At 47.2% G+C, this 10,127-nt stretch overlaps 1 long non-coding RNA gene across 1 annotated transcript; it reads left to right on the plus strand.

Moving 5' to 3' along the window:
* The first annotated feature begins 7,597 nt into the window (after positions 1–7,597).
* LOC308282825 lies at positions 7,598–9,759 on the plus strand. Its single transcript, XR_013961903.1, has 3 exons — positions 7,598–7,743; positions 8,147–8,229; positions 9,353–9,759. It is a non-coding gene; the product is annotated as an uncharacterized lncRNA (long non-coding RNA).
* Positions 9,760–10,127: the final 368 nt, after the last annotated feature.

Consider the following 10,127-nt stretch of genomic DNA (forward strand, 5'->3'; position numbering starts at 1 on the left):
TCTTTGAACCCGGGCCTTTCCCCTTGAGCTGAAGCTTCTTCCAGGAGAGGCTGTCTGGATTGAACTTCCACACGTTAGCGCTTGAGTTGTTCCCACCAGATATGTACATGTACAGCTGCTCTCCATTGTAGGAAAAGACTGAAGGATGGTAGCGTCCTCCTGGAAGAGGCTGTGCAGAAGGTGTCTTCATCCAGCAGTTGGTCTCTGTGTCAAACACTCTGATGGTGTTTATGCAGTCTCCCCATCTCCCCCAGCCTCCAAATACAAACATCTTTGTCCCGATGATGGTGGCAGAGTGACCCGAAGAAGGAGGTACAGTTCCTCTGGTGTTAATTAAAGACCAGACCATAGTGGTGGTGTTCAACTTGTAGATGTCATTAGTGCCTCCATTCTTGGTCCATCCTCCATGAATAAACATGACCTTCCCCAAGACACAGGCAGAGTGGTCGTACCTCCGTTCTGGAACTGGTCCAGAAACCTGGGGTTTGAACCATCTCTGGGCGTCCACGTCAAACACATAAAGCTTGTTGAAGTATTCCTCACTGTATTCCTCATAAAATTTCCGTACGAAACATTTCCAGTGGAAACATTTGCCGCCCCAGATGTACACGACACCCTCGATCAGCACAGCTGTGAGTCCCAGGCGTTTGCAGGGAACGTGGTCGACACATTCTGCTCTAGTTGTCGCTAGAGGCAACGCCGTCCAACGCAAAGACAATGTGTTGAAGACATGCACTGCTATGTACTTATGCATGCGTCTATACCTTTGACCATTCCAGTATTTATTACACATATTCTTGTCTCCAAACGTGTACACCTGGTGCCCTACTGCGACGGCGGCCTGGCATGGCCTTCCTTCCAGGTGGGCCGACCAGTGAAACATTTCACACACTCTGCCGTGTGATCAGAACCTCAGGATGTGGCCTCAGAACCGCTATGGGACGCTCCAGGTAGTGGAATGAGTGAAACAGAGGAGCGCAGAGTTCAAGAGATTCACTTCAGAACTCTGTTAATTGCAGTGTTCAGGGTTTCACTTTAAGGTCGGGACTTTGAATGAATGACCATCTAGGAATTAGCTTTCACCATGTGCACGTACACTCTAACGACTACTCGTATCTCAGCTTCCTTTTATACAATTCTTGCCGTGATGTATATGTCCAAATTTAGAACCGGTTAAAGTAGAGATATCCATATTTAGATCAGGTCCAGTAGATGTATGTCCATATTTAGATCAGGTACAGTAGATGTATATGTCCATATTTAGATCATGTACAGTAGATGTATATGCCCATAATTAGATCAGGTACAGATGACCATACGTTGATTGGAGGATATCTTCACACCCTTGTTTGTTTTATTCATAATAACCAGACCACTGGATGAATACCAGTATGCAGCCTTATATATGCCTTGACTTTATGATGTCACCCTTTCTCCCTCTCTGATTGGCCAAAGGGTATACACAGCCTTTGGCCCGTGGATGTGCTACTAACAGGATGTGCTACGTAGGGGGGTTTGGTGAAAGGGCCTTTCTGTCTGGAGTTTGCATGTTCTCCCCATGTCTCCTAGGGTAGGTACCTTCACACACACAAAAAAAAAAAACATGCAGTAATCCTGGTCTCTATACTGCCTCCCCCTGGCCAGCCTGATGGGTGGGGAAAGGAACTGCCTGGAATAACGTGTTCCTTCCACGTGCTATGTCTTACCAGGGAAACTCCCCCCTGTCAGGTGATAAGAAGAGGCCTGCTCACTCCTCATGCACTGCAGGAAGCATCAGGCTCTCCGCAGGTTGGCAGAGGGAGTGCTGCACCCAGGATCAACAATATCATCCAGCATTTCTCAAAACAGATATTATGGCAGCATGACATACTACATAACAGCACAGCAAGCCAGCGAAAATGCATTTTATTGGGGCTTAGCGTTCAGTTTTGGACATAAATGCAGGCTATCACTCGACAGAGACAGTTATATGAGTTACTTAAAACTAAGCTTTGTTTTTACTCCAGGTCTGGGTCTTAGTGCATTGGGGTCCATATGGCCACATGGCTACCAGTTCCCACCTGATGTTGTGTGGGAGTCCAGACTGCTCCAGACCGCACTGCATAACGGCTAGCTTACATAGCGTCTTCAGACTGGTGGGTTCTAAGATGTGCAGGTGTGAGCGATGATCATCTGAACTGAACAGGATGATACGATCTCTCAGCGCACAGCACCTCACCTCTGTGTTCTTTGAACCCGGGCCTTTCCCCTTGAGCTGAAGCTTCTTCCAGGAGAGGCTGTCTGGATTGAACCTCCACACGTTAGCGCTTGAGTTGTTCCCACCAGATATGTACAGCTGCTCTCCATTGTAGGAAAAGACTGAACGATCGTAGTGTCCTTCTGAAAGAGGCCGTGCAGAAGGTGTCTTCAGCCAGCTTTTGTTGTCTGTGTCAAACACTCTGATGGTGTTGTTGTAGTCTCCCCATCTCCCCCAGCCTCCAAATACAAACATCCTTGTCCCGATGATGGTGGCAGAGTGATGTGACGAAGCAGGAGGTACAGTTCCCCTGGAGTTCATTAAAGACCAGACCATTGTGGTGGTGTTCAACTTGTAGATGTCATTAGTGCCTCCATTCTTGATCCTTCCTCCATGAATATACATGACCTTCCCCAAGACACAGGTTGAGTGGTTGTACCTCCCCTCTGGAACAGTCCCAAAAACCTGAGGTTTGAACCATCTGTGGGCGTTCACGTCAAACACATAGAGCTCCATGTCAAACATGTAAGGCTTGTTGCAGTGTTCCTTGCTATATTTCTTGCAGGAACCCATACCGCCCAAGATGTAGACGACTCCCTCGATCAGCACAGCTGTGAGACCCCGGCGTGTGCAGGGAGCGTGGTAGACACCTTCTGCTCCAATTGCCGCTAAAGGCAACGCCATCCAGCGCAGAGACACAGTGTTGAAGACATGCACTGCGATTTGTTTACAGCATTTATTCCATCTATTACACAAACCGGTATACTTGTTTCCAAACGTGTACACCTGGTGCCCTACTGTGACGGCGGCCTGGCAGGGCCTTCCTTCCAGGTGGGCCGACCAGTGAAACATTTCACACGCTCTGCTGTGTGATCAGAACCTCAGGATGTGGCCTCAGAACCGCTATGGGACGCTCCAGGTAGTGGAGTGTGAAACAGAGGAGAGCTATGGGACGCTCCAGGTAGTGGAGTGTGAAACAGAGGAGAGCTATGGGACGCTCCATGTAGTGGAGTGTGAAACAGAGGAGCGCTATGGGACGCTCCAGGTAGTGGAGTGTGAAACAGAGGAGCGCAGAGTTTTAAGAGATTCACTTTAGAACTCTGTTTTTCAATCGCAGCAGTGTCCAGGGTTTCACTTTAAAGTCCAGACTGAATGAATGACCGTATGGAAACCAGATTTCACCATGTGCGTGTCCGCTCTAACGACTACTCGTACCTCAGCTTCCTTTCATACAATTCTTGCCGTGATGTATATGTCCATATTTAGATCATGTACAGTAGATGTATATGTCCATATTTAGATCAGGTACAGTAGATGTATATGTCCATATTTAGATCAGGTACAGTAGATGTCCATACTTGGATTGGAGGATATCTTCACGCCCGTGTTTGATTTTAATAAATAACGAGACCACTGGATGAATGCCGGTATGCAGCCTTATACATGCCTTGATATTATGATGTCACCCTTTCTGCCTCTCTGATTGGCCAAAGGTTATACACGACCTGTGGCCCGTGGATGTGCTACTAACAGGATGTGCTACGTAGGGGGGTTTGGTGAAACGGCCTTTCTGTGGAGTTTGCATGTTCTCACCATGTCTCCTAGGGTAAGTACCTTCTCACAAAAAAAAAATGCAGTAATCCTGGTCTCTATACTGCCTCCCCCTGGCCAGCCTGATGGGTGGGGAAAGGAACTGGTTGGAATAACGTGTTCCTTCCACGTGCTACGTCCTACCAGGGAAACTCCCCTGTCAGGTGATAAGAGGAGGCCTGCTCACTCCTCATGCACTGCAGGAAGTATCAGGCTCTCCGCAGGTTGGCAGAGGGAGTGCTGCACCCAGGATCAACAATATCATCCAGAATTTCTCAAAACAGATATTATGGCAGCATGACATACTACATAACAGCACAGCAAGCCAGCGAAAATGCATTTTATCGGGGCTTAGAGTTCAGTTTTGGACATAAATGCATGCTATCACTCGACAGAGACAGTTATATGAGTTACTTAAAACTAAGCTTTGTTTTTACTCCAGGTCTGGGTCTTACTGCATTTCATATGGCCACATGGCTGCCAGTTCCCACCTGATGTTGTGTGGGAGTCCAGACTGCTCCAGACCGCACTGCATAACGGCTAGCTTACATAGCGTCTTCAGACTGGGGGGTTCTAAGATGTGCAGGTGTGAGCGATGATCATCTGAACTGAACAGGATGATACGATCTCTCAGCGCACAGCACCTCACCTCTGTGTTCTTTGAACCCGGGCCTTTCCCCTTGAGCTGAAGCTTCTTCCAGGAGAGGCTGTCTGGATTGAACTTCCACACGTTAGCGCTTGAGTTGTTCCCACCAGATATGTACAGCTGCTCTCCATTGTAGGAAAAGACTGAACGATCGTAGTGTCCTTCTGGAAGAGGCCGTGCAGAAGGTGTCTTCAGCCAGCTTTTGTTGTCTGTGTCAAACACTCTGATGGTGTTGTTGTAGTCTCCCCATCTCCCCCAGCCTCCAAATACAAACATCCTTGTCCCGATGATGGTGGCAGAGTGATGTGACGAAGCAGGAGGTACAGTTCCCCTGGAGTTCATTAAAGACCAGACCATTGTGGTGGTGTTCAACTTGTAGATGTCATTAGTGCCTCCATTCTTGATCCTTCCTCCATGAATATACATGACCTTCCCCAAGACACAGGTTGAGTGGTTGTACCTACCCTCTGGAACTGTCCCAAAAACCTGAGGTTTGAACCATCTGTGGGCGTTCACGTCAAACACATACAGCTCCATGTCAAACATGTAAGGCTTGTTGCAGTGTTCCTTGCTATATTTCTTGCAGGAACCCATACCGCCCAAGATGTAGACGACTCCCTCGATCAGCACAGCTGTGAGACCCCGGCGTGTGCAGGGAGCGTGGTAGACACCTTCTGCTCCAATTGCCGCTAAAGGCAACGCCATCCAGCGCAGAGACACTGTGTTGAAGACATGCACTGCGATTTGTTTACAGCATTTATTCCATCTATTACACATACCGGTATACTTGTTTCCAAACGTGTACACCTGGTGCTCTACTGCGACGGCGGCCTGGCATGGCCTTCCTTCCAGGTGGGCCGACCAGTGAAACATTTCACACACTCTGCCGTGTGATCAGAACCTCAGGATGTGGCCTCAGAACCGCTATGGGACGCTCCAGGTAGTGGAGTGTGTGAAACAGAGGAGCGCTATGGGACGCTCCAGGTAGTGGAGTGTGTGAAACCGAGGAGCGCAGAGTTTTAAGAGATTCACTTTAGAACTCTGTTTTTCAATCGCAGCAGGGTCCAGGGTTTCACTTTAAAGTCCAGACTGAATGAATGACCGTATGGAAATCAGCTTTCATCATGTGCGTGTCCACTCTGACGACTACTCGTACCTCAGCTTCCAGTCATACAATTCTTGCCGTGATGTATATGTCCATATTTAGATCATGTACAGTAGATGTATATGTCCATATTTAGATCAGGTCCAGTAGATGTATATGTCCATATTTAGATCAGGTACAGTAGATGTATATGTCCATATTTAGATCATGTACAGTAGATGTATATGTCCATATTTAGATCAGGTCCAGTAGATGTATATGTCCATATTTAGATCATGTACGGTAGATGTATATGTCCATATTTAGATCGGGTACAGTAGATGTATATGTCCATATTTAGATCAGGTACAGTCCCAGCCAGCACGCCCACATGGGTCCCGCATGGGTACGAGTTGGGCTACTTGGGTACCACGTGGGCATGGGCTTGATGTGGGCAAATTACATGGGTCCCACGTGGGATACATGTGGGATACCTGGGCATGGGTTGGAAGTGGGCTTTCCCACATGGTTCCCACATGGGCTACATGTGGGCTAACTGGGCATGGGATTGAAGTGGGCTGGCCCAAGTGGATCCCACGTGGGCTACATGTGGGATAACTGGGCATGGGATGGAGGTGGGCTGGCCCAAGTGGTTCCCACATGGGCTACATGTGGGCTAACTGGGCATGGGATGGAAGTGGGTTGGCCCACGTGGTTCCCGCATGGGCTACATGTGGGCTAACTGGGCATGGGATGGAAGTGGGCTGGCCCACGTGGTTCCCGCGTGGGCTACATGTGGGCTAAGTGGGCATGGGATGGAAGTGGGCTGGCCCAGGTGGTTCCCGCGTGGGCTACATGTGGGCTAACTGGGCATGGGATGGAAGTGGGCTGGCCCACGTGGTTCCCGCATGGGCTACATGTGGGCTAACTGGGCATGGGATGGAAGTGGGCTGGGGCACGAGGTTCCTGCATGGGCTACATGTGGGCTAACTGGGCATGGGATGGACATGGGCTGGCCCACGTGGTTCCCGCATGGGCTACATGTGGGCTAAGTGGGCATGGGATGGAAGTGGGCTGGCCCAGGTGGTTCCCACGTGGGCTACATGTGGGCTAACTGGGCATGGGATGGAAGTGGGTTGGCCCACGTGGTTCCCGCATGGGCTACATGTGGGCTAAGTGGGCATGGGATGGAAGTGGGCTGGCCCAGGTCGTTCCCGCGTGGGCTACATGTGGGCTAACTGGGCATGGGATGGAAGTGGGTTGGCCCACATGGTTCCCGCAAGGGCTACATGTGGGCTAACTGGGCATGGGATGGACATGGGCTGGCCCACGTGGTTCCCGCATGGGCTACATATGGGCTAACTGGGCATGGGTTGGAAGTGGGCTGCCCACGTGGTTTCCGCATGGGCTACATGTGGGCTAACTGGGCCTGGGATGGAAGTGGGCTGGCCCACGTGGTTCCCGCATGGGCTAAATGTGGGCTAACTGGGCATGGGATGGAAGTGGGCTGGCCCACGCGGTTTCTGCATGGGCTACATGTGGGCTAATTAGGCCTGGGTAATAATAGTAATAATATCCATGGCTTTGATGCTATAACAATTCCATGCTGTACCAATAGGAGAGATAACAGGCAAAATGTTGATCAAAATAACATGGAAGTGGGCCTCAGGCCATACACAATCTGTCTGTGTTCCCACGATTGGCCAGACTTTGGACTTTGCTTTATGTGCTGCTAGTTAGTTTACCTAGCTGCTTTGTACAACACCACTAGCCTAGCAGAGCTAAACAATCCACCCAATACTGCAGTTAGTTAGCTGCATTAGTATATAGTCTGGCTACGTTAGGCTACAACACCACATTCATTTTGTTCAACAAGACAGACAGACAGGCAGACAGGCAGGCAGGCAGGCAGGCAGGCAGGCAGGCAGGCAGGCAGACAGACAGACAGACAGACAGACAGACAGACAGACAGACACACACACACAGTGAGTAGACCAAACCAAGCCTCTCATTACCATGTGAATACAGGGTGATTTCACATGTAGGTGTTATTGACCGTCTAACCAATCACTGTGCTTCCCAGACTTTTTTGAAACTGAATCACTTTTTCTTTGTCATTTGAGAGTGAGGAACTTCATGACAGGACTTGCTTCCACGAATGGACCTTAAAAAATCCAAAAGTATATGGTAAGTAGCCTCATTGTCTAATCTATATTCTAAAATGTTCTAGACTAGCCTAGATACAGGCTAGTTTTAACTCACGGTTTGTTGATTTTGTCAACTTAACTAAGGAAATTTGAAATTATTTCAAACCATGGATTTAGGCAGGCCAATATTGTTATATATTATGTTTTAAATCCCTAGATTACAATGTATGTTGGTTTACCGTATGTACTGTATATGTTGGTTAATGTACCCAATGTGTTCCTAGTCTGGGCAAACCCACAAAAACAGCAGCTCTACTAGCTAATAAAGCATCACAGCACGTTATGAGCTTGTAAATCAAGCCAGATTGAAATATGTGTGTGCCTACATTGAAATTTACATTGCTTTAACTTTTGAAATCTCATTTGTCCCCTCTTTCTTGAAGACAAATAATGTGCTCAACCCAAACCTGAAAAGCAGAGGCTTCAATCTACAGACAGACAATGAAGTACCCCATAAGTGACAATGGTAATATAAACTTACATAATGTTTGTGATTTTGTTGGGATATTGATCTTGGCTAACTTTAATGTTGTGTGGAAAAAACTGAAGTTGAATGTGACAGCATACGGCTGCAGCTAACTAGTGGAAGGGGCAGATTTGTTGAAGAGATCACGGTTGGCAGTTACATTTTTATTCTACATCAAGGGTCTTCAACAGGGGGTCCGGGACACCTAGGGGGTCCTCAGAGTCACTAAAGGGGGTCCTCCAAATATTTGTGTGATAGAAACCTTATTTTCTCATTTTTTATATTAACCACTTGAACCCTAGCGTCCATATTCTGAGAACTTGAGCCAAAAATAGCAGATCTACAAGCTCACAACGCCTTGCACTGCGAGGCGTTGTGAGCTTGTAGATCAGACATTTGGGCAAAGAGGTTTTGTAGAGAGGGAAAAGAGCAGACCAAGTAGTGAGTGAAATGTCAACTTTATTAAGTATTGACTGTTCAAGTGGTTAAATATCTGAAACACAAATCGACATGGATCCAAAATACAATGATGATTTTCCTGTCATGATGAAACTATATGGAATCTATGTAAAGGTTTTGGTGGTCCCTGCTTCATCTCTCTCAACAAAGGGGTCCGTGGCCTGAAAACATTGAACATTCAAAACCAGTTTGTCCACAGTCAGCAGGCACGTAGACAGTAGGCAGCTGATAGCATAGGCCTACTCAACTTGCTTATAGAGATGCAAATCTTTGCTATTGTTTTCATTGGGTGACGGGGGTTTACTTTGGGTCATCGTCACCTGGCTTTACAAAGAATCAAATGTGCACACGCTCGCCAAATGGTCTGTCTCCTGTGTACTACACTATTGGACTTTAGTTACTAGTTACTTATTTAGAATATTATTAGGCTATAAAACATAGGCCTACATTAATCTCTTCAGCCCTATACATTTTGTCTATTTGAAAATAGCCGATCTACAAGCTCACAATGCGTCGCAATGCACTTCACTGGCATTTCGGCTGGCATTTCGCCTACTAAAATCTCATTCCTGGTGACGCCAGTGTAAGTGTGTTTAAAGATAGAATGACTACTTTACATTCATATTGTGGCTAATCCTTTCTTTGACTTTTGCCATAAACTCAGGAATTGCCATGTCGGAGATATCTAAGGTTAAGGCTTCCTGGGTGAAGGCAAGATGGACAGACCAGTGGAACGCAGCAGAACCATCCAGGCTTCACCAATTCATCAAGGATCTCACAGATGTTCCTGACCAGCACCTCCCCCGTAAGGAGTGGACAACCCTCAATCACCTGAGGACAGGTGTGGGACGTTTCAGTGCAGCACAGGATCCATCACAGACTGTGTAGCATGTGATGACCAGCTGCCCTATATACCAGCCACTGAATGGTGATCGTGGCCGAGAATGATCATGACCTAGACAATGACACACTCGACTGGATTGCTGCAACGGAGTGTAAGGACATACAACAGAAAAAGATCTGGATGATGTGCCACCCCATTAGACAAACTCTCTCTCTCTCCCCCCTGTGGTTGGCTAAAAAAAACACCCACAAGCACAGCGGACCCAGATTGATGAATGCAACATGAATGAACAGTGGATTCCAGAAAACCTATGCCCTAAAACAGTTTTGTTACAAAATTCAAGATTTTGATGCACCTCTTACACAATTTATGTTTTTGGACATTTTTTTATCCTTTATTTTGTTCTGTTAGCAGTCTGTGGAGCATTATGGGAATATCTCTTTTTGCATTTCAAGTGTTTTTTTTAATGTACTGTATGTACACTTGCACATTTGATCTGTTTGCCTTCATGCTGCTGCTATCTTTATTTATATTGTATTTTATTATCTTGTTTATTTTTGTAATAAACGTTGTCAAATATACAGTATATTGTCTA

The sequence above is a fragment of the Nannobrachium achirus genome, assembly GCF_963921795.1.
Source record: "Nannobrachium achirus genome assembly, chromosome: 1".
NCBI classification, from domain to species: domain Eukaryota; kingdom Metazoa; phylum Chordata; class Actinopteri; order Myctophiformes; family Myctophidae; genus Nannobrachium; species Nannobrachium achirus.